Source organism: Thalassophryne amazonica, chromosome 5, assembly GCF_902500255.1.
Source record: "Thalassophryne amazonica chromosome 5, fThaAma1.1, whole genome shotgun sequence".
NCBI classification, from domain to species: domain Eukaryota; kingdom Metazoa; phylum Chordata; class Actinopteri; order Batrachoidiformes; family Batrachoididae; genus Thalassophryne; species Thalassophryne amazonica.
In genome coordinates this window covers 39,946,157-39,969,157 of record NC_047107.1, presented here as the reverse complement: position 1 = coordinate 39,969,157, position 23,001 = coordinate 39,946,157, and the positions used below count along the sequence as shown (strand labels likewise).

The 23,001-nt window shown below is 44.1% G+C and overlaps 1 protein-coding gene and 1 long non-coding RNA gene across 2 annotated transcripts in view; one reads left to right on the top strand and one right to left on the bottom strand.

Annotated features, from left to right (window-relative positions):
- LOC117510360 overlaps positions 1-17,622 on the top strand; it is a 903,074-nt gene extending 885,452 nt beyond the window's left edge. Inside the window, exon 4 of the long non-coding RNA XR_004560690.1 lies at positions 17,472-17,622. This is a non-coding gene — a long non-coding RNA (uncharacterized LOC117510360). The remainder of the gene's footprint in view (positions 1-17,471) is intronic.
- Positions 1-23,001, bottom strand: part of mctp1a (multiple C2 domains, transmembrane 1a) — a 606,655-nt gene that overhangs the window by 81,104 nt on the left and 502,550 nt on the right. The gene's annotated exons all lie outside the window — the stretch shown is intronic.

Sequence of the window (23,001 nt, the reverse complement as noted above, 5' to 3'; positions counted from 1 at the left end):
CACAAAAGACACCAGTTTCTGACTTATAGAAATTCATATCTTGCCACATTTATCCTTTAGGAGTCCGATACACGGGATGGCAATAGTTGCGCATCCGTTGTGCGGCTTAAAGTGCGCCTGATCTGCAGAGGGGAGGCGAAAACACCTTTCTGTGAAACCGCTTCAGCGGCCCATGTGCGGTGTTGTTGTCTCCCATGAAGTTGGTGTGCAGCAAATCCAAGAAGATCTACCACTTTTTTGAGATATGTGCTGGATTTTGAGTGGTTTGTTGTCATATTTCCTCACTGTTCATGCACACAGAGAGAGAGAGAGAGAGAGAGAGAGAGAGAGAGAGAGAGAGAGAGAGAGAGAGAGAGAGAGAGAGAGATGGCAGACAAAACAAGCTAAATATTAAATGGATAATTTTTCACTCTTCAGTTTGGATTTATCTTGTGTCGGGTTTGTGCGTGCAAGTGTATCTCCATCATTCACATGGGCGGCATCAGCTAAATCTCCAGAAAAATGACATCCTTGGATAATTAGCACCTTTCACTGGACTTTTTATGGTGGAAAAAAGAAAAAAACTGAGCCATGACAAATAAAAACAGATTAAAAAAAAAACATTGCAGAGACTGAAAAAGTCACGTGGCTGTTGTCTTTTTCAGAAAACTCATTTTGTCGACCTCCAGCTGGTGCTTGACACTGAGCTCTGTGAGTCAAACTCTGGATTATACCACACATGGACAAAAGGACAAAACTGTGGTGAGTCCAAAATAAACTTAATGTACCTAATTATATATTAAAATGTTCCACGCAAAGTGTTTTCATGCAGGTGCTATCGGGGACACAGCAGTAAGTTCGGGGGGGGGGGGGGGCACATATCCAAACTGAATGCACACTGCACTGTACATAAATGTATAAAAAGGATTCAATTAATATTTAGCTCATTTTGTGTTCCATGGTGACAGGTTTTTAGTTAATTAATGCTATAGGTTGTCATCCTAACAGTAATCGGGGCGCAAATTGCTTGTCTGATGTGACGTGTGCTTTCGGTGACAGTTCAGCTGCATGTCTGCTTGTGCCAAATTAGCACTGGAGCTTTCACAAGCCCAAAATGAACCATCAGCCTCACAAAAAAGCAGAAGACAAATCTTTGCGCCTGATCTCTGCTCAATTTTGAACATGCCCACAACTTTCTGACAAACTCTGTGAACATCAGCTGACCAGTAACTAATTTTGTGCTTTATAACAGCACTTTATAAAATGAACTTTATTTATAAAAATCATGGCACACAGCCCCGATCGTTGTGCGCCTGTTGGCTGTGATATTGAAATGATGTTGCCCTTTTATATGAGTTCACGTTTAAACTTGTCACTCTGCTCATGTGTCAGTGGACCATCTGCAGTCACTGTGTATATCAGCCTGAGTCTGAAGAACGAGGGCTGATACAGATACATCAGGGCATGATACAGGGCGTGATACATAAACAGACATGTTAGATATTTATCACATATTATAACAAAAATAAAGAACAAGAACCATATAATTATCATCAACTCCATTTAGCAACAACTCATTTACACACTACACCAACAACGTTCATTCAACACTTGTGCTAATACAGCAATAAAGAGCATAACACAGTAGGTCTAATCTATATAATCATCAAAATAGTTAAAGAATAATCATACACATGAATCATGTAGAACGAATAACGCAGGTAAATCATGTAGATATGTAAATTATGGAATGTTCTTATGTCTCTCTATAAAGTCATGAGTGTCCTCTTCACTAACTTCTTGATGTCTCAAAACTTCAGTATAAGCCTCAAGTTGTAGAATTCTCCCTGCTAGGGAGACTAAAACTCTCTTACCTTGATCAGATAACTTGGTTGAATGAAATGATCAGGACCCTGCACTTGTCACCAGGGTAACACAAAATGGGGGTGTGTCATTGTTGGGCTGAGAAATGGGGGGGCTCCTGACTGGATGAAAAGCAGGGCGATACAAAGCCTGGTATTTTCAATGTCTGCTTTTGTATCACCCTGATTTTATTGCCATAGTTTCCAGTAAAATTGATAGGACAAGTGTTTGATTTATCAGCCTTATTTTTTCTTGTATCTGATGGTGGCTGGTTTATGAGTATAGGGCAGATTCTTGTTGTAATGTGTGATAAAAACCTGTATATATACCTCTTATATACCTGTTTTATAAATTGCAGAACCTCCTAAGCTATAAAAAACCCCGTAAACTTATATTGCATAAACTAAAGGTATATACTGTAAAGAGCAGAGGTGGGATCAAGTCACTCTCAAGTCATGAATCAGCAAGTCAAGTCTCAAGTCATAATGACCACCAACTGTTTGCAAGCTGACTTGGGACTTGCAGATTCATGATTTGAGAGTGACTTGACAGTGACTTTGTCCCACCTCTGGTAAAGAACCTCAAAAAATAAAATAAATAAATAAATTTGGCACCTTCATGTTAAAAGATGACTGCAGCAATGGGGTAACTGATGCATCAGCAAATAATCCAAAACTTGCCAATGTTTCTTGAAGAAAATTTGTCTGCCTTCTATAATCAAGCATATCATTAAAAAAAAAAACAAGAAATCTGATGAAATGTCTTTGCATAAAGAAAAACCCACTCCTGAAAGTGTGTGAGCTCCAGGCCCGTGGATGCCTTTGAATGAAAAAGCATGATGTGTCATGGATATCAACATGTGGGATCGAGAGGACTTCAGTAAATCTTTGTCAGTGTCCATTGCTCACCACTGTCTTCACAGATGTCAGGTAAAACAGTACTCTGCAAAACACAATCCATATGTCAACACTGTGCAGAAGCTCCACCCACTTCTCCAGCTTTAGTCACATCTGAGATGATCAGTGACACACTGGAGTCATGTTTTGTGGTCTGACTCATCAATATTTCACAGTTTTTGGACAAGACAGATATGTTTGTCTTTGTGCCAAAGGGGGGGGCAGCTGTTATTTTATCAAAAGAAAAAAAAAAAAGCCATGGGGTGTGCATGGGTAATGTACACATGTCAGCATACTGTTAGGGCAGAAATTTTTGGTCACACTGTAGAGCAACATATCCTGTTTTGTGACATCTTTTTCAGGCCCCTGCATGTTCCAGCAGGAAAACCCATATTATGTTGCATGGACACACAGGAGACTGTGGTTCAAAAAATGGCCTGCCTGCAGTCATGATCTCTTTTTGATTGAGAACATGTGGCACATTATGAAGTACAAAATGTAGCAATGCAGACTCCATACAATAGCCCAGCTGAAGCTCTGCATCAGTCAAGATCACTGGGGTCAAAGGTCAAAGTTTTAGCTTATTATTCTGTTTCTTCCCCTACCCCTTCTGTGTACTTCGGCCAATTTCCACCAAACTTGGTATGTGATGAAACTGAAGTCCAGAATGAGCCTTAAAGAGATTGCTTTGGCAAAGGTTAAGGTTACTGGGTTCAAAGGTCAAAACTATGATTTTTTTTCACTCAGATGTCTGCCAATGTTAATACACAGAGGTTGGAGTAAGTCACCAAGTCACTCTCAAGTCATCAATCTGCAAGTCCCAATTCAAGTCTCAAGTCATAATTCAATTTTCAATTCAATTTTATTTATATAGCGCCAAATCACAACAAACAGTTGCCCCAAGGCGCTTTATATTGTAAGGCAAGGCCATACAGTAATTACGTAAAAACCCCAAAGGTCAAAACGACCCCCTGTGAGCAAGCACTTGGCGACAGTGGGAAGGAAAAACTCCCTTTTAACAGGAAGAAACCTCCAGCAGAACCAGGCTCAGGCAGGGGCAGTCTTCTGCTGGGACTGGTTGGGGCTGAGGGAGAGAACCAGGAAAAAGACATGCTGTGGAGGGGAGCAGAGATCAATCACTAATGATTAAATGCAGAGTGGTGCATACAGAGCAAAAAGAGAAAGAAACACTCAGTGCATTATGGGAACCCCCCAGTAGTCTAAGTCTATAGCAGCATAACTAAGGGATGGTTCAGGGTCACCTGATCCAGCCCTAACTATAAACTTTCGCAAAAAGAAAAGTTTTAAGCCTAATCTTAAAAGTAGAGAGGGTGTCTGTCTCCCTGATCCGAATTGGGAGCTGGTTCCACAGGAGAGGAGCCTGAAAGCTGAAGGCTCTGCCTCCCATTCTACTCTTACAAACCCTAGGAACTACAAGTAAGCCTGCAGTCTGAGAGCGAAGCGCTCTATTGGGGTGATATGGTACTATGAGGTTCCTAAGATAAGATGGGACCTGATTATTCAAAACCTTATAAGTAAGAAGAAGAATTTTAAATTCTATTCTAGAATTAACAGGAAGCCAATGAAGAGAGGCCAATATGGGTGAGATATGCTCTCTCCTTCTAGTCCCCGTCAGTACTCTAGCTGCAGCATTTTGAATGAACTGAAGGCTTTTCAGGGAACTTTTAGGACAACCTGATAATAATGAATTACAATAGTCCAGCCTAGAGGAAATAAATGCATGAATTAGTTTTTCAGCATCACTCTGAGACAAGACCTTTCTAATTTTAGAGATATTGCGTAAATGCAAAAAAGCAGTCTTACATATTTGTTTAATATGCGCTTTGAATGACATATCCTGATCAAAAATGACTCCAAGATTTCTCACAGTATTACTAGAGGTCAGGGTAATGCCATCCAGAGTAAGGATCTGGTTAGACATCATGTTTCTAAGATTTGTGGGGCCAAGTACAATAACTTCAGTTTTATCTGAGTTTAAAAGCAGGAAATTAGAGGTCATCCATGTCCTTATGTCTGTAAGACAATCCTGCAGTTTAGCTAATTGGTGTGTGTCCTCCGGCTTCATGGATAGATAAAGCTGGGTATCATCTGCGTAACAATGAAAATTTAAGCAATGCCGTCTAATAATACTGCCTAAGGGAAGCATGTATAAAGTGAATAAAATTGGTCCTAGCACAGAACCTTGTGGAACTCCATAATTAACCTTAGTCTGTGAAGAAGATTCCCCATTTACATGAACAAATTGTAATCTATTAGATAAATATGATTCAAACCACCGCAGCGCAGTGCCTTTAATACCTATGGCATGCTCTAATCTCTGTAATAAAATTTTATGATCAACAGTATCAAAAGCAGCACTGAGGTCTAACAGAACAAGCACAGAGATGAGTCCACTGTCTGAGGCCATAAGAAGATCATTTGTAATGATAATAATAATGGTAATAATAAGTAATAATGGTATAATGATGACCAGTTGTTTGCAAGCTGATTTGAGACTTGACTTGGGACTTGCATACTGATGACTTGAGAATGACTTGACAGTGACTTTCTCCCACCTCTGTGAAGACAACAGGCAACTTCAAATTTACGAAAGGTAAACTGATTTAAAGTAATTGGGGTCAAAAGGTCAAAACTGAACTTTTTCACTCCGATTTGCACCAAAAGTGGCACCTATATGGAGGTGGCTGGTGGAATTGGCCAGATGAGGTCAAATTTTCCAAATGTCAATCAGTGCCGTCGTTCTGCATATGCTCATCACACACTGCACGTAGGCCAGCAATTGCCTGTGGGGGCAAGCTCAAGCTCCTGGATCAGGATAATCAGAGAGGTGGATAAAAACGCGCGCCTGTCTCCGTTCTCTCCTGTGAATGAAACAAAGAAGCAGCAGAGGGTTTTTTTTTAATGGAATCTGGACTTGATCTATCAGTGTGATTTGGGGTAAACACATTTTCCAGTGCATCTGTTTAACTTTTATTCTTCACAAAGTGGTGATCTTTGTGCCTCTTCTACCTCGGTCTTATTTTCCCTTTCTGTTTTTTTTTTTTTGGCACAAACCAAAGAGACTTTTGCGTTTTTCCTCGTGTTAAGGGAAACTGCTTAAACTTTAGATGTTTTCAAAAAATAAATAAGAAGATCGGATTGCATTTTTTCTCCCCCGTAAACATTTTGGAGGTGATGTCATTGTTGGGAAGGTGTAGTGACACGGACCCACAACAGGGGGCGTGAATGAACGGACAATGAAAATGCCAAAAGATAACAATTTAATGTTGTTAAAATGTGCACAATGAAATACAGATACCACTTTAGGAAACAGTCAATTAAAACAATAGGTGACGTGTGGGCAGGCTCGAGGATAGGAGACGCCTGTCCAGAGAAGAGTCGGCCCCCACACGATTTCCACTACCAGCGGAGACCTGCAACACACCGGAGCCGCCAAGTCTTGAGTCCCCAGGTGGCCACTGCCTCCAGCTGTCGGATCGGGTACTGCTGGCAGGAAGCACAAACAGATTATGTGGGTGTGTGAAACACCCAGCAACAATCAGCAACTCACAGTTCTTTCCTGAGTGAACACAGTCCTCCACTCCAAGGTAGCAGGAAACACAATCCGTGCAGTACCTAATGTAACAACTAAGAATTTAGGAGTGGATTCGCCTACTCCTCCAAATTCTCACCAACCAGCTCCAAGCTGCGAGTATACAGAAGGTTACCACTGCAAAAACATTCAGAATTATCCTTGCGTATGGCAATGATATGGCTGAGATGGTTACCTGTAGGATAAGCAGATTTCTCGGCAGGGATGTGATGTCACTGCCAGGTTTTTATGGAAGATGGTGATGATGAATGATTGATGACAGCTGTCAGCTCCGGCTCCTGGGGGGAGATGGCGCCCTCTGGTGCCTGAAGCCCGCCTTCAGGCAGGGCGCCCTCTGGTGGTGGACCAGCAGTACCTCCTCTTCTGGCGGCCCACACAACCGGACCCCCCCCTCAACGGGCGCCTCCTGGCACCCGACCAGGCTTGTCGGGATGACGGTTGTAGAAATCGGCCAGGAGGGCCGGGTCCAGGATGAAGCTCCTCTTCACCCAGAAGCGCTCTTCGGGTCCGTAACCCTCCCAGTCCAACAGATACTGGATTCCCCGGCCCTTTCGACGGACGTCCAGGAGCCAGCGTACTGTCCACGCGGTCTCCCCGTCGATGATCCGGGCAGGAGGCGGCGCCGGTCCGGGGGCGCAGAGGGATGAGGTGTGGTGAGGCTTGATCCGGGAAACATGAAAAACAAGATGTATCCGCAGTGAAGCTGGCAGCCTTAGCTTCACCGCGGCAGGGCTGAGGACCTTGATGATGGTAAAGGGTCCGATATAGCGGTCCTTGAGTTTCTGCGACTCAACCTGTAGCGGGATGTCCCTGGTGGAGAGCCACACCTCCTGCCCGGGCTGGTATGCAGGGGCCGGGGTACGCCGGCGGTCTGCATGGTCCTTAGCCCTCGTCCGGGCTTTAAGCAGGGCAGAGCGGGCAGTGCGCCACACCCGACCGTACTTCCTGAGATGGGCCTGGACCGAGAGGGCCCCAACCTCTCCCTCCACAACTGGGAACAATGGGGGCTGGTACCCCAAACACACCTCGAACGGGGAGAGGCCGGTCGCTGATGATACCTGACTGTTGTGTGCGTACTCAAGCCAGGCCAGATGGTTACTCCAGGCCGTCGGGTGCGTGGAGGTTACACACCGGAGGGCCTGTTCCAGTTCTTGGTTGACCCGCTCTGCCTGTCCGTTGGTTTGCGGATGGTACCCGGACGAAAGGCTCACGGTGGCCCCCAGTTCCCAACAGAAACTCCTCCAGACTTGCGAAGAGAACTGGGGACCACGATCCGATACGATGTTCTCCTGGACGTCGGCTTCCATGGACACCCACCAGAAGTGCTGCCGGACCACTGCCACGGTTCTTCGCACCCCGGGGTGGCAGGAGAGCTTGGAACCGTGACAGAAGTCCAACACTGCAGCTCTGGCCTCTGGTGGGACGTACAGTTTGTTCTTCAGTCCATCACCGGGGTCCGGGTGTCGGGTCAGGGCCTCCGGGACGGTCTTCTCCACATCCCAGGTGAAGGTTGCGACAACAGTGGACTCGGGGATGATGGTGTCCGGTGGATCCGACAGCTCTGGCCTGACCTCCTCTTCATGCACCCGGGACAGTGCATTGGACCGTTGGTTTTTGGTCCCGGGGCGATACATGATTTGGAAGTCAAACCAACCGAAGAACAATGACCAACGGGCTTGCCTGGGGTTCAGACGCTTAGCGGTCCGGATGTACTCCAGGTTCCGATGGTCCGTGAAAACCGTAAAAGGTTCCGCAGCTCCCTCCAACAGGTGTCTCCACTCCTCAAGGGTCTCCTTCACCGCCAGAAGTTCCTGATTGCCGACGTCATAGTTCCTTTCAGCCGAGGTCAACCTGCGGGAATAATAGGCACAAGGATGGAGGACCTTATCAGACTCCCCGGCCTGGGACAGCACGGCTCCTATCTCTGAGTCAGAGGCGTCCACTTCAACTATAAACTGGCGATTGGGATCGGGCTGCACCAGAACTGGAGCAGTCGAGAACCGGCGTTTCAACTCCCTAAACGCGGCTTCGCACCGATCCAACCAGGTGAAGGGGACTTTAGTGGAGGTTAGGGCCATCAGGGGGCTAACTACCTGGCTATAGCCTTTTATGAACCTCCGGTAGAAATTTGCAAAGCCGAGGAACTGCTGCAATTTCCTACGTCTTGTCGGTTGGGGCCAATCTCTCACCGCAGCAACCTTGGCTGGATCAGGGGCGACGGAGTTGGAGGAGATTATAAACCCCAGGAAGGACAAAGAAGTGCGGTGGAACTCGCACTTCTCGCCCTTCATAAACAACTGGTTCTCCAACAACCGCTGCAGGACCTGATGTACATGCTGCACATGAGTGTCAGGATCCGGGGAGAAGATGAGAATATTGTCTAGGTATACGAAGAGGAACCGATGCAGGAAGTCCCGCAAGACATAATTAACCAAAGCTTGGAACGTTGTGGGCGCATTGGTGAGGACGAACGGCATGACCAGGTACTCAAAGTGACCTAATGGGGTGTTAAATGCCGTCTTCCACTCGTCTCCCTTCCGGATGCGAACCAGGTGATATGCATTTCTACGATCCAATTTGGTGAAGATTTGGGCTCCATGCAAGGGTGTGAACACTGAATCTAACAGGGGTAACGGGTATCGGTTGCGAACCATGATTTCATTCAGCCCTCTGTAGTCAATGCATGGACGGAGTCCACCGTCTTTTTTGCCCACAAAAAAGAAACCATCGGGGAGGTGGAGTTCCAGATCAACCCGGCAGCTAAAGAGTCCCGGATGTAGGTCTCCATTGATTCAAGCTCCGGACGTGAGAAGTTGTACAGCCTGCTGGACGGGTACTCAACGCCCGGGATCAAATCAATGGCACAATCGTACGGACAGTGCAGGGGCAGTGTGAGTGCCAGATCCTTGCTGAAAACGTCAGCAAGGTCGTGGTACTCGGACGGCACCGCCGCCAGATTGGGGCGGACTGGAACCTCCTCCTTAGCTGTCACGCCAGGTGGAACCGAGGATCCTAAACACTCCCGGTGGCAGGTTTCGCTCCACTGAGCCACAACCCCAGATGGCCAATCAATCCGGGGATTGTGTTTTACCATCCATGGAAAACCCAAAATCACTCTGGAGGTAGAAGGTGTTACATAAAACACAATCTCCTCCCTGTGATTCCCAGACACAACCAATGTCACGGGCTGTGTCTGGTGTGTGATTAGTGGGAGAAGGGTGCCATCTAGTGCCCCTACCTTCACCATTGAAGGTAGGGGCACTAGAGGGAGCCCAACCTCCCTCGCCCATCTGGTGTCCAGCAGATTCCCTTCTGACCCCGTGTCCACCAGTGCTGGGGCGTGAAGGGTTAGATCCCCACTCAGGATCATGACTGGGATGTGTGCGGATTTACGGGGTTTCCCTGCATGAGTGTTATGGCCCACCCTTAACCCAGTCTCTAAGGGCGGGCGTCGTAGTTTAACCGCTTGGGGCAGTTCTTTTGTATGTGCTCACTTGAGCCACAGAAGAAACACTCCCTGAGGGCCATCCTCCATTGTCTGTTATTTGATTTTACTTTGGTCCTGCTCGTGTCCATAGCTTCGTCAGCAGGGGGAGCTGTTGCCACACGGAGCTCTCTGGCTGTGGAGCGTGGGGACGGCGGCACCCTTTCGGACCCGGAAGGAAGAGGGACGGCTCGTGCCCGGCCACGCCCTTCGCCCCACTCCTGGCGATGTTCTTCTAATCGGTTGTCTAACCATATGACCAGGTCGATAAGCCCGTCAAAATCGTGCGGCTCGTCCTTAGCCAGCAGATGCTCCTTCAGGACCGAAGACAGTCCGTTTATGAAGGCGGCGCGGAGTGCAACAGTATTCCAGCCGGACCTCGCTGCCGCGATGCGGAAGTCGACTACATACTCGGCTGCACTCTGACGCCCCTGTCTCATTGACAGCAGCACATTCGAAGCGGTCTCATCTCTATTGGGGTGATCAAAAACCTGTTTGAACTCCATCACAAACCCAGTATATGTCGTTAGGAGCCGTGAATTCTGCTCCCAGAGCGCCGTAGCCCAGGCGCGTGCCTCTCCTCGAAGCAAATTTATCACATAAACCACCCGGCTGGGGTCTGACGCATACATGATGGGACGCTGCGTAAAGATGAGCGAACACTGCATCAGGAAGTCAGCGCACGTCTCGACACAACCTCTGTACGGCTCTGGAGGGCTTATGTATGCTTCAGGGGACGGGGGGGGGGGGGTTCGTTGAACGACCACTGGAATGTCTCTATTCGACACTCGGTCAGCAGGAGGAGGTGCTGCGCCTCCACCTGGGCGGTGAGAGCCTCCATCGTCCGATTGAGTATAACGTTCTGCTCGGTTACTAAGTCCAACCGAGCAGTGAAGGCGGTTAGGATTTGCTGCAGCTCACCTAATATGCCTCCTGATGGTGCCTGTGCACCTTGCGTTTCCATTGGTGGTTCATTCAATGGTTGACGCCCCTCGGGGTCCATGACGATTGGCCGAGAAATCCTGTTGGGAAGGTGTAGTGACACGGACCCACAACAGGGGGCGTGAATGAACGGACAATGAAAATGCCAAAAGATAACAATTTAATGTTGTTAAAATGTACACAACGAAATACAGATACCACTTTAGGAAACAGTCAATTAAAACAATAGGTGACGTGTGGGCAGGCTCGAGGATAGAAGACGCCTGTCCAGAGAAGAGTCGGCCCCCACACGATTTCCACTGCCAGCGGAGACCTGCAACACACCGGAGCCGCCAAGTCCTGAGTCTCCAGGTGGCCACTGCCTCCAGCTGTCGGATCGGGTACTGCTGGCAGGAAGCACAAACAGATTATGTGGGTGTGTGAAACACCCAGCAACAATCAGCAACTCACAGTTCTTTCCTGAGTGAACACAGTCCTCCAGAAACACAATCCGTGCAGTACCTAATGTAACAACTAAGAATTTAGGAGTGGATTCGCCTACTCCTCCAGATTCGAGTATACAGAAGGTTACCACTGCAAAAACGTTCAGAATTATCCTTGCGTATGGCAATGATATGGCTGAGATGGTTACCTGTAGGGTAAGCAGATTTCTCGGCAGGGATGTGATGTCACTGCCAGGTTTTTATGGTGATGATGAATGATTGATGACAGCTGTCAGCTCCGGCTCCTGGGGGGCGACTGCGCCCTCTGGTGCCTGAAGCCCGCCTTCAGGCAGGGCGCCCTCTGGTGGTGGGCCAGCAGTATCTCCTCTTCTGGCGGCCCACACAACAGTCATTGCGCTGTGTTTTGGCTAGTATCATGTTGGGACTCCGGAGGCTGCATGGAGAACTGCAGCAGCCAGGCGGTAACCAGCGGCTGAGGATTGTGGGGAAGTCCAGAAACTGAGGTGCAAAGCGTGGTTATTGCGGGTGGCTGAATTCACCAGCCAGTCACAGCTCTTCTCATCATCCTCCTCCCCCCTCCCTCCCTTCCATCCTTGCCTTTCTTACCACACGCTTCCTTGCGTTGCGCCCGCCCCCGTCTCCAGCTCGCAGTTTCCTCTATCAGCCAGTGCAGCGAGGTCACCTCCAACAGCGCCGCCCTGACCCTGCCCCGTGGGGACTAAATCTGACTCATGCTCCTGTCTGCGCAAGGACAGACCCGCAACCTTGTTCGTCATAACAATTAATTTTGGAGACTTTACGCACTGGATTACGCATCTGTCCATGTGACCAAGTATCCCGCTGGGGGTCAACAAGATGGCCTGGAGTTGTTCGTCTCGTGGGCGCACTTTCACCTTTCCCCTCCCTGTCATGGACGCACAGCACTTAAAAGCACTGACTTCTCCCCTTCGCCACAGCCCCTGCTGGACCCACCACCAAGTTCTGGACAGATGTGCAAGGTTGAGTTTAATAAGTGCAAATTTCTTCAGTACATACATTTGATTGGTGCTTTGTATGTCACGTGACATGAATTATTTGACCTTCTTGTGTTGCATTGCATTTAGCGTGCAAATATGGTTCCACTGGTGCAAATTTGGTTTCATACGTTTTGTACCACTGCAAGCTACGAACCCACGCCCATGTACATACGAGTAGGAGCAACGTTGAGCTAAACATGGGGGAGTTTGCTTTGCTGACAGCCGATGATTTGAAGGAGCTAATTGATGGTGCTAATTCTTCTAACATATACAAAAAAGCCACTATGCCATAAGCCGTCTGGAGGCATGAAGAGCTGTTGGGATGAAAATCTGTACAAATTTCTGATGTGATTTTTCACTGGACTGAGGAAGTACACAAAGTTTTTTTTGTTTTTTTTTTTTAAAGTATCACAAACTACATCTGTTTTTACAAGTTGACTGAGAACAGTTTTGGACTCCAATTTAAAGTTTGTGTTGGACTGTTGATATCAAAACACCACACCAAAATGTAAGACTCTTTTCTGTTGTTTATATATTAATATTATATCAAATGGCAAGGATCTATTTTAGCCGTTATATAAAACAAATAATGAATGTTTTTACATTCTTTCAATGGAACAAATATTTAATTCGGTGAAAGCTTCTCCTCATTGAATGGAACATTTCATCTTTCACCTCATGAAATATTCGTACCACTGAACTCATAAACATTCATTATTTCTAAAATATATGTCAAAAATAATAATGATTATAACTTAACAAAATAAACTCAAATGACAATAATAAAAGTCCATCAGCACAACAGCAATGCAGAAAAATAAAGCACTGATAATACAGAAAAAGAATGCAACTTGTGTTCTGGGAAGTATAGTACTCTAAAATGATTTTCTCACCTCCTTAACAGCACCTTTATCACACGGCCCTATTATTTTTACATTGTTAAGCACCTGTGTCACCATGCACTGGTAACAGCATAAGGCGTATACACACACACACACACACACACATATATATGAGTGATTACATTAGTCCATCCCGGCCTTGTGTAGGGAATAATTCAAAACCAGTAAGCTCTCATCTGGTAACTCATCAAATTAGACAATCACATAATGAAAATTACCTTATTAGACAGTGGTAAATTTGGTGCACCACATCAACCAAAAAAGTAAATTTGGCTTCCAGTGTAGTAGCCAGTGGATTTGTCTGCCACTTGTTTGATGGTTCATGAACGCTGGACTGGTGGCAATGGTGGGATTAAAAAAAAAGATGGAAAAAGATGGAAAATATAGCATGACATTTACTCTTGCCTACAACATGGAAACAGAAAGCGCCACAAATTTCTACACTTTTGTTTGATCTTGTTTTTCCAATTTTAAATCTTTGGCAAAGTTTTGAGTGCAACTGCGTGATGTCATAGTTGAGAGTGTCAAATGCATTGTTAAACACCAGTCGACACGTCACATACCCTGTTTTTGTCAGTCACCAAGCTACAAGATCATGTTGTTGGTCCCGATTTAGAAAAATGCCAAAATCATAAGCCTTACAGCTGACAAAAATCAGCATTCATCTACTCCCATTGTTATGCTGCATTACTTGTCCCAACCCCCTCAAACTTTTACCAGGCCCCGACATCTCTGCAACCCCTTAACCACCTCCACAATGGCATCAACTAGTTTGGAGAAATCCAAAAATCATTACTTAACAATACAACAGCTTTTGTTCTTTTTTGTTTTTCACTGGAATAAAGGGTGAAACTATGTGGCGGCTGACATAAGCCTCTTATGTAAATGCTGCTTCCCACACAAACAAAGAGGAGTTCAGACAGCAGAGTCAAGAGCGCAGAGTCAATAGTACTCTGCACACAAGTGCAGGAGTCCTAACTATAGCACAGAGTGGGTACCATGTTGTGCGTGGTACACCTTGGTAATAACGTCTGACTATACACCGGCTGGTTACTCTCTGCGCTCAGAGACGCCATCACTGTCTAGACAAACTGCCTCAACTCTTCACAGTTCACATCGAACACCATAATACACAAGGAATTCTTTCGTTCAGCTGAGGCAAAAAGATGCAAACGCGATACCGTAAAATGAAAGCCTTCTGGCGTCTCTAAACAAACGAACTATAACTGTTTATAAAGTTATCACGGCTCCCTCCGAATGCTTTCAGCCGTGCCAAAATACAAACATAATGGATTCCTCTATGCGGAGGCTTTTCTGGAGCATGCCTGGCACACGCTCCAAACTTTAAACAAAGAGAAGGAGTGCGAGCAACGCTGGAGAAGCATGACCTAGAGAGACAGAGAGAATGATAGAGTCGTTTGTCTCCCTCTGCTCTTCATTCTGCTCTTGCCGCTGGTTACAGAGAGAAGTCATGTTTCCAGCAATGAGACGTGGTGTAAAATTAATAAATAAAAAGCTGCGGAACGTGTCATCTGCCCTGAAGATTGCCGTGGCTAAATGTGCGTGCTGAAGCTACTGTCTCAGTAAAGGATGATATAAATTACCTCAGTGTAGCCGATGAATTCCAAACGTCTCTCTCGTTCTTTCCCCCTTTCTAAGACCTGTTTGCTGGATGATATCATTTGACTGCTTATCCTCCCATTATCGTGTTGTTTGAATTACTATCATTACAGCACGGCGGCATCAAAGCCTTGCTGTAGAGCTCACATAGCCTGCAGAGCTGCTCCAGTCAATTCAGTATCTATTGAGGTGGGGATTAACATATTCAGCTCTATTCAAATGATACAGGAGGATACTCTTCCAGATTACACTGTGTCCTGTAAATACATACAAATATGGTAATAATATAAAGCGCACAGGAAGGAAGGAAGTGAGTACAATGTCACAGAGACTCCAAGCCCACATTTGGCCTCTGTGGCTCTGACTTGGGAAGCTGAATGCAGGAATTATGTTTCTGTTGGTGATCTGTGGTCAAGTGGTTTGTGTACTTGCTTTTATAAAGGTTCCATGTTCAAGACCACCCGTGCCTATTCTCCATGTAATGTGGAAATGTGTCAGAAAGGGCATCTTGTGCAAAATGTGTGCCAAATCAACATGAAAAGCCATATCAGATTTGTTATAGCTACCCCATGAAAAAAGAGAGAAGCTGAAAGAGCTTATTACCTTTCTGTTGCATTTGGCTCAGATCCCCGCACATAATCTGATTTATTACTCTGAATTTTATTCTGTAATTTATGCATTTTACATCAATGCAAATGCAGTCATTTGTCAAAACAGATTCCTCTCTATTTATTTTAAATGTCACTATATTGGAAATTAAATAGAAAATGGTATCCTCATGTTTAGGTGACTTGCATAAGTGTTGTATTCCACTGATTACACTAGTCAATACGATTTTTCTTGCATGGAGTTTTTCCAATAGATTTTGGGTAATCTGGGGGTGCTGAATCTGAATCTAGTGTTAGTTTTTGCCAATCACATCATGTTTTTGAGATATGAAAAAATATTTTTCGTATCAAGCCATTGAAGCAAAAGCTGCAGTCTTGCACAACTCACAACAAGAGAGAGACACTTGTTTCAGCAGTGTTCATGTCTTTGAAAGAGCTTGTGGAATGGTGAACTCTTTTGGCAGAGTTGTCTAGTAATGTCAGTGCATCAGTGTCTTGATGCTTCTTGCATGATTGTGAGGCGTGGACATGAACCAGTAACCTAAGGCAATGACTGGAAGTCTCTAGTACTGTCTCTTTGGAGGATCATTCTGTACCGCTGGAGTGAGTTCATGTTACTTATGGGAATTTAAAGTTAAATAACACATAACAGTATACTTTACATAATTAAATATTGCACAAAAAACATTATTCAATTCAATATTTATTCATTAAAATCATAAATTATTCATCATTATTCAATAAAATCTGTCTTTTTTTTTGTTAAACTGTCATCCATTCATACATAACCAGAAAGTATTTCATGTGGAAGGTGGAACTTGACTCCACTTGACTTCCTTCTATGCTCTGTGGATGAACGCAGTTGTAAAGTCATTGTGAACTGAGTGGAATGTAATCATGCCTGGATCTGGTGGAAAGCGTATCACTGGATATTGCAGAAAACCAAACAAGAACAGTGTGTCATTGTTCAGTTTTCCAAAAGATCATCTTTTATCAGCACAATGGACTGTAAGTACAGACCATGACTAAGTACACTGTCCTGTGTGTAGCTGCCACTTAGAGGGTTGCTATTTTTAAGGCCAGAATGCAAGCAATGGCAGAGCTCTGTTTCAACAAAGTTTCAACTGAGCTGCACCAATGCAAACTCCTCAACCTGACTTCAACGTGTCTACAAGTTCATTAAGAGCAATCATTAAGAAATACAAACTGGTACTCTATGGTAAATTTGCATAGAGTAACACCTGGGCATTGTACGGCCCGCGGGCCATATCTGGCCCTTTGTCTGACTCAGACTGGCCTGCAAATACCTGGAAATTAAAGAATAAAATCACGGTTCTCCCAGACAATGGAACAACAGTGCCACATCATAATGTGGTGTCATCTCATGACGTTTCAGTGGGAGACCTGGTGGGAATCTAGCGGCGCGCAAACCTGCATTTGCATGAAATTTCACATAAACAACTTCAACTCTTTAGTTTATCCTGTTTACATCCAGATGACACAAACCATGACAAAATGCAAGCATTACAAGAAGCCAGATGATTTTTGTTTTGTCTTGGCAGGACCACAGCCTACACGGGGTGCAGCGATCGCCGTGCTATCTGGGGAGGAAGCATGCCGGCTCCGAGCGTACGGAGGGAGGTGCACAGCCAACTCGATCAATGCTGTCTGCTGTGGGATCGATCCGATCATAGGCTAAGAACGATGCTGCAGCCTGTGTGACAGTGACCAGGAAGGCTTTTATGAAGAAAACGGCAGAACGGAATTCAAAATTCTTCAGGTATTGAGACATACTGAGATTTTGGGGCTGGGTAGCGGTGTGCATTATTTCCATTCTTCTATGTTTTAAAGGATATGTCACACTGAAATCATAACATTTCCGAGTGTTTCTGACAGCATTTCTTAGAGTAAAATGGCTCAGCATGCACATGATTGCTGCTAACGTTAAAAACAGAACTACAGATTAATTACGAAGTTTACATAAGTGTGATATCGTGTTATGAGGACTCGTTTTATAAGTGATAACTGTTCATTTTGATGCATTCATGGTAAAAGGAGCCACTTTCCACTGTGCAAAAACGTAGGGCACGTGCACATTGCACGAGTGCGTGCTGCTCCGTTATAGAACAGTCTCACGTCAAGACAGACTCTCAAAGTAAAATAAAAATAAACCCTACCAGCTCCACTGAGAAGAAGGAAAAAAACCTAAACAGTCATCCACTTGTGATTTCCAAAGTCTGCTCCACCAAAAAAAAACTGCGCCATGGAGACATGTCGTATGCACGCTCACAGCAGGGCTAAAATAGTGTCCAGCGACACAAGCAGACTCTGAAAAAATTGAGAGTTTTGGGGTGAAGTGAGTCGCCTCCTGTCTCTCTGTACAGCCTCGTAAATCTGAACCTTCACTTTTGAACGAAAGCTCAGATGCTTTGTTATCGGATGAAGGAGTGTTCGTTTCACTCTCTGTTAGCCATTGGAATGTTTCTGCTTTTCCTAAAATGTACATCACATGCTGAGAAATTCCGACAAATGCAGAGCAAAATGCACCTGCTGACTCTGGGAGGAAAGATGGACCTTTTGTTATTGAATGACCTTTTCTATTTTTATTTTATTTTTTGACAATATAGACAGTCTTTCTGTACATTCTTTTTTCTTTCAAATAAGTTTATTGCGCATTCGTAACATACAGTGTGTCAATGAAACACAAACATTTTAGATACATTTGACTAAACAACAATTTAGCACAGAATCAGACCAGAAACAGAACTAAAAGATTTTCATTTTTGTCTTAGGGCTTCAGGACACAAGGTCGGATAGGACCCTGAGTGGAAGCATTGCGCGTGGTGAGTTCTCAACAGCACCGCTACACTAAAATTTCTAATCAGAACATTGAGCAGTTTGCCAAAACAATGCTATTTACTGCTTTTTATATAGGAACTTAACTCTATATAGCTATAATATCAGACATCGTGATCCTTGACTTCCCTCCCCTTTATAATTGTTATTTCTCTTTTCATTTCTTCCTTTGCAGCCCAAAACTGAAAATGATATCTGCTTTGTTGTTGTTTTCCACATGGTTTCTGGGTAATTCTCTTTGGCAAGAGAATGTAAACAAAGCCATGTGACCCCAACCTCGCTTTCACATCATAACAATAAGGGTTTTTCCCCATGATGCATGCCAGCATTCTGAAAGGTTTTGGCTTAAATCTGCTAGAAAAAAAATGCTAATTCTGCCAAAAGTATGTGGAATTATTTGCTATTACTTTTGTAAATGATCCTGCAAGTATCATTTCTTCTGTTTGTCAACACGTTTGAGGGACTTTGTCGCTCAAAAAAGGTAAAAATGGTGAAATTCTGTAAAGCTTGAAGTATTTGAGATTTTGTCAACGAGAGCAAATAAGCAGCCTGCAAGCAAATTTTGAGCTGCCTGGAGTGCGTCAGTGGAGCTGAGATATGAGGGGAGACTGAGAGGTTTTCAGCCTGACCCAGAAAAAGTATGGTGTGGATTTTCATCTTTGGCATTCTGAGAAACCAATATTTCTCCAAAATGTGTGAAGCTTTGACTCGCTGGATGCCCTACTTTTTTTGGACTGAACTTTTCAATCACCCCTCGTAACTGGGCTGCAGAAACATTAACAGGTTTATATATACAGATATGTTAAATTTCAACACCAGTTATCCAGAAGGCACATGGATGACTCAAGCCTTGAGTTTTGATCTGTTTTATTGTTAAGTCCTTGCATTAAACCTGCATCAGTCTACATATGCTCTCCAGTCTGTAGAAATGTCATCAGAGTGCTGCTTGCAGGATTAACACTTCAGCCACTGAATAAACATTCACCGAGCTCCAAATACCATCAGGGTGGAGACTGATATGGTGCGATGTTGTTAACCCAAGAGGGATACAGTAAAGGATACTGCAATTCACAATCCTCCACCTGACCAAACCTCACTCCTGTTGCAAATTTAGCTCCAAATATGACATGGAAAGATCAGCAGTTTGGATGTATGCATTATTATAAAGGGTGCTTGCCAACTGACCAGTGAACTGGGTACAAATACAAACAATATTTATACCATAGAGGCAGACCTAGAGTTCAAACCTAGGCTGACAAGTCATAAGAGAAGCTGTCAGAGAGAAAGACAGAGAAACAGAAACAGATGGTAGCTTCTTTCAGGAAAGTAAAACAACATAGATCCTGACTGGATCATTGAAACAAACACCTAAACACACTGTCCACTGAGGAAAAGCTAAATCCATCTACCTGAAGTAGCTGCACATCATTTTCACTCGTGCTCAGAAATGCCTCTCTACTGGACACTTTCTGTCTCTCTCTCTCTCTCTCTGCCTGAACGGGCAGAGTTCCACTATCTCCTCTTCTAACCTTCCCGATGACAGCCACAGAGGGAATTGACGCCAAGGCAGACATCCCTGCGAACATGAAGATATACTTTCTCTGTCTTTTTTCTCCCATTTCTGTCCCCCCCGCCAATCCTCCTGCTGCTCTTCCCCTTTGATACGTGCGGGGGTTTTAACCTCTCCAGCTGCTGAGGTTTGGCCGACTGGCTGGCTGCGAGATCTCAAGGCCCTATTTGGTATTCACTGTCTGCGTATGTGTGTGCATATTGCCAACACTACAGATTCTGCAGACAGGGGAGGGCTGAGCATCTGATAAGGGCTGCTGGCTGAGCCTGGCTGACCCACACAGGCCTTTCACAAGCTGTCAGAGCCGTGGCCCTTGGTGGGGGGCCCCTTCCATCTGCACTGCCCCAGCCACGACTCACCCAGCAGGGAGGGAGATAGGGGTGAGGCCAAAGCTGGAGGCTGAGGGTGAGAAGGGTGTCTGGTTTATGAAAGCAAAACCAAAGTTTGGAGTACCGAGAATAACTGAGATTCAGGCACATTTATTTTGTTATCCTGTAACATTTCTTATTACTCAATTACAAACAAAATACTGTACACAAAGGTGTACTGTCAGAAATGTAGTCGCTCTCATGAATCCATTGTAGGTAAATGTTTTTGTCTCTTTTTTAAGAAAGATAATTTTGTCAATGAGGTCTACCGTTAGGATGTTCATCATGTGCAATCTGTTACCATGGTTATCTGGAGAGCTGGATGCAACGATTACTGTGATTACATTACTTTTGTTTGTAATGCAGTATGGTAACGTTACTGTTCCAAGATCAGTCATCACACTACAGTTTCTTTGCACACACACAAAAATTACTGGATTCCCCTGATTGCAGCATAAACTTGACTGGCTTGTCACTAACTTTGCTTACACTTGCAACAAAGCCCCAGAACACATGATAAAGGTACAGAACTCTTACAATTTGTCTGTCGATGTCCATTCTAATGGAATATTCAGTAGAAACAGTGTAGTAAGTCATATAAAGTCATATAAATACAAATTGTGTGGATTAAAGACCTTCATTTCCCTGTTGTCCTTCTCCACACTCAAGTCAAATGCCTGTAAATTACTTTTTTGCAGAAGTAAGTTGCTTTAATAAATGTCATAGAAATGCCTAAAGTGTGTGTGTGTGTGTGTGTGTGTGTGTGTGTGTGTGTGTGTGTGTGTGTGTGTGTGTGCATGCACTAAGTAGCGAACCTTTGTGCTAAAATGCTCCGTAGGCTTTAAGGATAGTTATACACAGCCACATATGTGTAAATGTAATAAACTGCAAAAATGTTTGTGTAAACAGGTTTGATTTATGTTGAGAGAGAGAGATTAACTTTTAACAATAGGAATTGCAGTGTGTACAGCAGACATAGGTTTAAGGTTTGGCTATAGGCCGTGTCTTCTCATAGACAGCAAAGAAGCACTGTATTACATTTTTTTAAAGTAGTGAGTAATGTGTAATTTATTAAATTCATTTAGTAAAGCACAGTAAACAGTAAAAAAAATACAATTAATGACACAAGAAAGTGAAAACGCGTATTCCCATAGTGGTCCATAACACAGTAAAAGTAAAACATTACTTTTAAGTGAAAACTACAGCACTGGTTACCTTTACCTGTAGTGTAAACAACCAAAAGGTGAACTTGATTGGTTTTACATTTATGAGAAAAGCTGAACAAGCGGAGGTGGCACGGCATCTTAGTGGTTAGAACTGTTGCCTCACAGACATGCAGGTTAGGTGAATTTGTGACTCTAAACTGGCTGTAGGTGTGCGTGTGAATGGGTTTTGTCTGTCTATATGTGTACCCTGCCACCCTGCTGCTCACCCTATGACTGCTGGGATAGGTTGCAGCCCGACCCCCCCCCCCCGGTGACCTTTGATTGGAGTAAATGGGTATAGAAAATGACTAAATTGACTGATCGTGCACTGTACGTTTGACCCAATAATATAAAACTCATGAGATAAATACTAGGACCACATGTATCTTTCTGCTTGCATATTGCGATGCTTGCTGTTCATGAGTGATTGTTTAACAACGGGCACTATTGGCCTTGTAAATGTAATTTCCACCACACCATTGCCTTACAATATAAAGCGCCTTGGGGCAACTGTTTGTTGTGATTTGGTGCTATATACATGTGCTCTGATGTCACTGTTTATCTCCATAGAAACTACCCAAACAATCTTTCATACAAACTGTTTAAAGGGACATTACAGTGTTGTGGTGGAAAGTACGGCAATAGTGTGGGACAACTACATTTTGTTTAAAAAATCACAACAGTTGTATGACATTGAATGCCCCAATTATGTTTTGATTATTTTACTGATATTTTATTCAGAGATATTTTAAAACATTAGAAAAAACGTTTTTTTACCATTCATTTTTATCACTGAAGATTAAAAGTCTGGGTGTGGGACAAGCACAAAACGACAATATTTGCATATAATGATGCTGAAAAAAGGTGAAAAAGTCATCATAGACTACTAGAACAAATTTCTTAAAACACTTTCATTGTAAAGATAACTATAAAAGTGTGAAATTTCCCCTTTTTTCTGTTTTTCATACAATATGATCAAAGGACATAATAAGTGTCCGTAGTCTAAGAATCACCCTCATATTTTGCAGTATTGACAAATGACATCAGCAAGAACTAAATGACAAAGAATCAGACAAGATTCTTGACCCAAACAAGCACATGCTCATAAGCGCAAAAAAAAAAAAAACTAACCAACTTGTGCACAAAAATCAGTTGATACTGTATGTTTATTTTAGTGCTTGTAACAGTTTGAGTTAGTTTGAGTGAAATTGGCAGATAAACAAAAAATTAGTGAAGCATTTTGATGAGTGACTGATGAAAAAGTATCAGCGTTTCTTCTTTCTTTCTAATTTTGAGAATAACTTTGCACCACTGAAAGTACTGACACTGAAGCACAGGCTTTGTGCACAGATGTCATGAAAGTACATGGAATGTGGAGTCCCGTGCACGTGGACGGCTCATCTTGAAGCCAACCACATGCTTGTGTGGAAGGAAGAGTAAAATCCAGCCCTAAAGTGTGCCACAGTAGTGGTAAAGCAGCCCACACACACACACACACACACACACACACACACACACACACACACACACACACACACACACACACACACACACACACACACACACACACACACACACACACACACACACACACACACACACATTTGTGGGTTCAATCTGACTGTTCAAACTGAAA